The following is a 7,904-nucleotide window of genomic DNA, read 5'->3' as shown; positions in this document are numbered from 1 at the left end:
ATAAGACTCTTTGTACACTGACATAAGACAGCTTCCAATAGCATAAAGAAAATTAATTTGCAATTGGACAATAATAGAATTCGAATCTCAGCTCTGGCACTCACTGTCAGATCTTGCACGTGTTGCTTAAATTCCAAAGTTGGGGTCTCAATAAAATAGAGACCCAATGTTTTATATTAACATTGTAATCAAATTGTTAGATATCTTATCCTTGCTCTCAGGAGAAAATTGCCACCCGGCAAACAGATGGATTACATGTTAGGTAGAGTTTTCACTACCGGTGCATGTGCAAACTTAGTTTTACCTCCCATATTTTAATATCACAGAATTTTAACTTAAATGTGGATTCATAGTTGTAAATTTAGTTGTCTTTGAAGGAAAATTAGAGGACTCAGTGCTGCCATAAGACATTAATGTGTATGCAGAAATCTATCATGCTAGTGAGAAAGGCAGTAGAGACAAGCAGTAAGAACCATCAAGTACATAGAGAAGGAAAATAAAGTTGTGGGGTGGTGGAGAAGCATCACATTTTGCTATAAAACTACCTGCATTATTTAAATTATGTTTGATGACAAGACACTTATATTTATGAAATTAAGTAATTTAACAATTTTAAAGTAGAAATTGCTGAATCGATTAGAATATATCATCCTATTTTTCTAGAAAACAGAAAAGGTTGATGTGGCAAATTGATGCGATATTTCTATAGTAAAAACTTACCAATCAACTTATTAATGGAAGTTGTTTAATTTCTGGAGGTCCATACATTAATTAAAGACTAAGTAAAACCATGAGTTTAGCCATAGGAAACATTGAAAAATCCCTCAGTAGTCCCCTTTTATTTGCTGAGAATATATTCCAAGACTCCCAGTGAAGGCCTGAAACTTGGGATAGTACCAAACTCCATACACACTATGTTTTTTCCTATATATACACTTGGGTTAAATGTATGATAAATGTGCAAGTTTGGCACAGTACTGTTGTGCTTTGGGACCATTATGAAGTAAGATAAGGATTATTTGAACAGAAGCACTGAGATACTGCAAGTGTTGATCTAATAATCAAGATAACAGCTAAGTGACTAAAAGGCAGGGAGTGTCTACAGTGTGGACGCACGAGAAAAAGACAATTTACCATTCTAGATGGTTTAGAGCAGGGCAAGGAGAGATTTCATCATGCTACTCAGAATGGTGTGCAATTTATAACTTATGAATTGTTTATTTCTGGAATTTTCCATGTAGTAATTTTGGACCATGATTAACCAAAAGTAACCAAAACCATGGAAAATGAAACTGGATAAGCAGGGAGCGCTGTATGCTCAAGAGGTCAAGATCAAAAGCAAAGCCTATCATTAGAGCAAGGTGCAATTTTGCAACCAGGTGTAGCTGCTAAAGAATGAAGGCGATTTGGACAAATCTATTCTCTGGATTTGAGAAGGCTTGTATGCAAACGTCCATTCTGATACTGAAGAATACTTTGAATTACTAAGATGGATGAAATGCAATTATAAACTATTTTTGATTGGTTAAAATTGTGTATATAATATGCTTCTTTTTGTCTTTTAAAGAGCTTATTAAAATGTATTTTATACTTATTGAAGTTGTTTTCCAATTGCAGCAACGTGTAAATAAATATTTTTTAAAAAGTTTTACTTGCCTCATGATAAGGACTCAATACTGGAATATTTGAGGCTTTGAGGGTCAAATCTTGAATATCTATGAAGCACTGTTAAAACACTCTTAGCTAAAAGTTGACAGTTTTTCTTGTCCCTTTTACTGTCCAGCCCATGCTGTGGTTGCTGCTTCTTTAGTCCTTTGTGAGTTACAAATGAAGAAACTTAGCTGGGGTGCAGAGAAACAATACTTTCAGTGAGAACAGCTCCTGCATAAACAATAGGTCTAGAAGGACCTTCGAACATTAACAAAACACTGCCAATAACACAAGTTGTATAAATAGATGTATGCCTTTTGCATGTGTCCTTTTTTTTTAACATCACCTTCATGAGGATAACACATTTGTTTTCTAAGGCAAGGATTAAATATAAATATGGAATAACATAAAAGCATAAATATATAAAAAGTCTGTTAGGAAACTTTCTACTCTGAGATCTAAAATGTTACTTACATGAAACTTTATAAATAACTTTATAAACTTATATGTTACTTATATAAAACTTACTACATTAAAGAAGTAAAGTTTAAAAAACTTGGTCTTTTTTTTAACTGTAAATTTAGAAGTTAAGGAGATGGCATGCTACAGACTTTTAGAATTACTAAGAAAGAACTATGTCCCTTATTTTTGTTTTGAAAAGTATTTATAAATAACCTTTGAAGTGGTGTTTATAAGATCACTATATTCCAGGCTTTGAAAATGATTTTCTCAGATCAAATACAAGCTTAAGATACCATTTAACTGTTCTCAGTATGGGAATAAATTTGTTCATTTCTGAGTCTGTGTTGTGGTTATATTAAATTACTGTCTAACTGGTTTCCATCCACTTTCCAGATTACCTTAAATAGAAAATAACATTACTGCCCCAGGTCATTTTTCCTCATATAAATGGATTAGATATATATTTTTTCTCATTGCTCCTTTAGGGAGATTTAATCTGGAAGCAGCATTTTCTGTGCTTTGCCCTGGTTAAGGAGCATGATATCCATTACCATTAGTGGACAAGGTATAGTTAGATGTTAATGAAATTATGTTATTCCATTTTGGAGGTGGATTAAAATAATCCCTTTTTCTTGAAAATGGAAAGCCTTTCTGCATGGTTAGCAGCTGTCATTCTAATTTATGATGCAATATGCAGAGTGGTAGGAAAGAAAAGAGTACCTCACAAACACAGCAGAGTCCCAGAAGAAACCCCCAACATTTATACACCTGAAAAAATGCTCACTTTATGTTTGGCAAATAAACATTTTCTGTAGTCTGAAGTCAAACCCTTTTCTCTGAGCACTATGAAATTGGAAGTGGCAATTGGTATTTTGTGGCATCTTTATTCTAAAGAGCTCCAAAATCATAAATGTGTTACTGCATCTTTGGCTTTTATTTATGAGATAGAATGCAAATGGTGCTGGGTTTGCGGGAAGACCTTTATGCCCAAAGGTTGGAATAAATACTATTATTCTAGTGGTCTTCTGAGCCCCTCCCAGAGTAAACTGCAGGTTTAATCACTTAAAAAACATTGGATTAAAGAGTTAACTGCATGTAAAAAGAATTTTTTCTTACCTCAGTTTCTGTTCCCTGTGTATTATAGTCCCTCTGTTTTTACTCACTATTTACTTATCATTTAATTTTTAATGCTTGTGTGGCCTCGACAGGTAGAGGGGGCTAGATGGGTATGGAAGAGAGGGGACAAATGACAATAGAATGGAGCCACTATGTGTGAAAATAGCCTAAACTCAATTTATCCAGGCCCTAGAGGGACCTATTTGGAAAGCCTGAAGCAAGAAGAATGAATGCAAAATTTTGCTTTTAATCCTAGTTTTCAAAAAAGGCACAGGAAAATCTTGTTTAAATATACATTTTTTTTGTTCAAGTTATCGAAAGAATAATGAAAATTAAACCAAGACAGTATGCATTTTGTTTTAAATATTGAATTAATAATGAAAATTAAACCTATAAAATATGCATTGTGTAACTCTAAATATGCTAGTCTATATATTTTTTGATTTTTATCTTCTAAAGAGCCCGAGGCATATATGGTGTCTGTACGTTTAAGATAATCAAGTGTTACAATTTTTTAACCTATTTACTAGAAAACTGGAGCTGAAAAAAAATTAAACAAGCAGCTTTAAAAGCTGTTTTTTTTTTTACCCCCTGTGCATATGTCCTTAGCATGTTTTCTTTCATCCTCACACCCATAATAAGATTGTAGCATCACAAAAAATCACATTTGCATTAGGAAAGCTAAAGGCTTTCTAAAAGCCCCATCCAGATGACCTGGCTTAACTCCAACCACTTCTGAAAGGGGAAAGAAGTTGCTAGAATTGGTTTATACTTCTCATAAGTCATCCCCTGGAGGAAGGGTACTGTTCACTTCTGTCTCCAAGAATAAAGAATCTCGGCCACAGGTGCTGTGAGCAGGGAAGGAGGGAGGCTATTGTTGTTGAGTAAGCAATAGCCAGTGTCGAGGTTGGTCACACCAGATAGGACTCCTTACTTAGGATTCCTTCTGCTCAGAGGCAGATTTGTTTTTTTTCTGTCAGTAGTTTAATGTATAATCCTCCCAGAAAGCCATAGCCTCCAGTTCCTGAAACAACTATAACAATAAATATTTTTCTTTTGCACTGGTTTGGAATAGGATCAGTGAATTCACAAAAAGTACTTAAAGTATATGTATATTAAAGATATAGTGCCATTTACAGTATAAATCTATCAAATAGGTGGCAAAGCAGGCATTGAGTTTCTGTGGAAAATGCACCTGTTTTAGAAGCAGTATTTAAATTTTAGTTCTGCCATTAAGCAGTTATGTTAACTTGGGGGAGTTTATCATGTCAGAGACTTCATTTACTTAACCAAAATAGGATTGCAACTTGGGGAATGCTATGAACATTAAATGAGATTATGCATAGAAAGTTCTTATCGTAATTTTTGGCACATATACCAACAGCCTAATACATGGTAGCAAATATTATAACGTAGGCCCTAATATATCCACTTTATTATAACAAAAAACCTATGTTCTTACAGGTTTGTAAGGGTGAACGCATTCCATATAGGAAAGTATGGATTTTTTTTTGCAGACAAATTGTCACTTAGATGAGGTTAACAATTGAGTGTATTACTAGGCTAACTACACTGTACTGGTTTGCTACCTAAAGTATTATTTCTAAGCGACTGTCACATGCTCCATCTTTGAAGGCTTACTTACAAAGTATCACTGGATTTAGTGCTATGGAGATTTATCCTGCTGTTGTAAAACAGAGCACAAATTTGGTAGAAAATTGTAGCATCTGATTATGCATTGATAGAAAAGTAAACAGTTGCATTTTGAGTACTCTGTGATGTAACTTGCACTCTCATTTCACCCAGGACTGGAGAAAAGCTCATGTGTTCTATGTACCTTTCTAGAGAATATCAAGTACTTCCTGAGGAAATGTTTACATAGTAACTTACTAGACTAAATTACTTTAAAAAAATTATCATTTCTTTTCTTTTTATATATTTTTTCAGATCCTGGAATTGTCTTTTTTTTTTTTTTTTTTTTTGCAATTAGATAAAATTCTAATTACGGGTTAGACATGAGATTGCTGTATAAATATTGAAGTGTTTACTTAAAGGTGAAGTTAATTTTTATGTAGCCATTAAGAAGAAAGTTATGGTTAATTACACTAGATATTTTAAAGTTGCCTTTGTTTTACAGTTTTCCTTCAATTTACAAGAATTTACAGGAAAAAGAATGAACAAGTATTTTATCTAATACCTTAAATAATAAATTATGGAAGACTTAAAAGCATTTTAAGTACCACTTAAAATAATGAAATTGGCTCTATTTACCACTGTGTTGAACCATAATTTAATTCACTCTATTGATGACTAGTCGAAACATTAATGCAAATAACTAATTTATTCTTCCAGACAGTCAAGCACACTATAAACAATGTCCAATGACAAACATAGCTGCCTCTGACAAAATGTATGGTCATAGTTAATTGTCTAACTTGAGTAGAGCTCACCAGAAAAATAAAAATTAAAAAGCCAAAATAATATAAAAGAAATTATTGAGAACACATCTCCACTATTAAAATTACTGCATAGAGATAATTGCTAATGACAATAAATTTTAGAGAATTAAGCTGTAGGGTGCCTGTAGAAAAGGAGTGCCACTGGATAAACTAGACTAGGCAACAGATATAAAAACTCCCAAATCTCAGTGAATTAGTATTTAAAAAATTATACTTTTTGCTTATCATGAGTGAGTTAGGTAGAGCTTTTCGTACCATTGACACAGAATTCCAGGCCATTTCCCTCTTCGAGCCTGCCATCTTGTAGTTTCAAGATAAACTTGGCATGATCAACTTTCCAAAAGCAGAAATAAGCGAGGAACTTCACACACTTGGTGCTTAACTCCTTCAGCCAAGAAGTGGATGTATATCACTTACACTCATGTTCCACTGGCAAGAAATAGACCTATGATTCTGACCTCCAAGCAAAGGAGAGGGTATTTGGATATTAGTTCCCAGTTGCTCAATGCTGAAATAATAATATACTATGGAAGAGAAACTTGCAAGTTTAAACTGCCTCTGCACTTTAATCAGCCCTCTAAGCATAGTTTTAAACTGTTAGAATAGCAGGTGGCAGCGAAGTAGAGAAAATGCCATCTACCTATGTGCTGGAGTCTAGTGATGTTTTTTAAGGATGATTTCTAAGAAAAAATGCATACAATTATTCTGCTTTCTGTTTCAGCTTGATACAATTGAGAGACTGGCAACTTTTTAAAGTAATGTGGGACATATCTTTATTGACCAAAGAGAATCCAGGTCTACAAGAAGGTACTATCACTGACTTAATCAGAAGAAGCTAAGTAAAACACATTTTAGACAAATACTTTACATAAACTTTATCAAATCAGTACCAACAGTTAGAAAGAAGGAAACAATCGGTTTCTCCTTTCTGTCTTTCAGAAACAATTAAACATTTCCATTATCCCTCAGTGGAAGATATCTTCCTTGTTCTTCAGCTAATCAGTTTGAAAGGGAAATAAACAAGAAAGGGTATATCACATAGTGGAGATTTTTATTTCTGCAAATATTGCGAATTGGTAAAGAGAAAAATCCTCCCCCAGTGCAGGGTGGGGAGGAAACAACATCTATGATAAAAAATTAAAAAGTTAAATGCAAAGCCAATTTTACACAAAAAGTAAGACAAATCTCTAAGGGCTATAAAATAGGTAATGTTTATAAGGCTAAGGGAGGGCTTCCCTAGGGAAGATAAATGGAACATGACTTCTAATAAATAGAGAAAAATGAAATAAGAAAACCCAACCCATAGCAAATATTCCAGGAAAGATAAAGGAGATCAGAGAAAAAAATCTAAACCAGAAAAAATGGTAGTATAAATAAATCCCAAAATATCAATCTTCATAAATATAAATGGACTAAATTTGTTGGTTGTGAGATAGGGATTGTTGCCTACAAAAAAGTTCATTACAAGCTCAAGACAGATCTATAACTGAAGGATGATGCATTAACGGTAAAAGGATAGTAATAAACCAGGCCAATACTTACAAATGAAAACTGGAATGACTGTGTTAATGTACAAAATGGACTTGAGTAAAAAAAAAGAAAAGGATATTAAAAGGGTTCCTGAGTAGTGATAAAAGGGTTAACCTCAACAAGAAGATATAACAAGTCTGAACTAGAATGTCTGTATCATATAACAAATGTTTATGTGCAAAATCACTGCAACTCTAACAACAAACTGAAAAACTTCCTTTTTATGGGAGAAATTTTAATATCCTTCTCTCAGTAGCCAATAGACTATATGTAAAAATTCATAAAGAAGATTTGAACAATATAATTAAGAAGTCTATCTTATCAAAGAAAGACACATCCTCTTAATTTACCAATAAAATCTAATGATGTCACTCTATTTATTTGTATAATAGTTATTAAATAATAAAAATGGTACACTAAATACAGTAATACCTATAAAAATACATTTCCATAAAGTGAAAATGTTAGAAAGGAAATCTGAAAAGTAATGACATAAAAATTTAAGGCAACAAGTTATAAGAAGAAACAAAATAGAACTGAAGATCACAGAGAAAAAGATAATAAGAAAAAATAAGTATGAAATTAATGAAATAGGATATGATGTTACAATAGAAAAAGCAGCGAAGCCAGAGTTGGTTGTTTGAAACTATGAATACAGTAGTCAGTTCTGGAAGGTTTTGCAAGGAA

This window comes from Callithrix jacchus, chromosome 13, assembly GCF_049354715.1.
Source record: "Callithrix jacchus isolate 240 chromosome 13, calJac240_pri, whole genome shotgun sequence".
Classification (NCBI taxonomy): Eukaryota; Metazoa; Chordata; class Mammalia; order Primates; family Cebidae; genus Callithrix; species Callithrix jacchus.
This window is presented reverse-complemented; position numbering follows the sequence as displayed.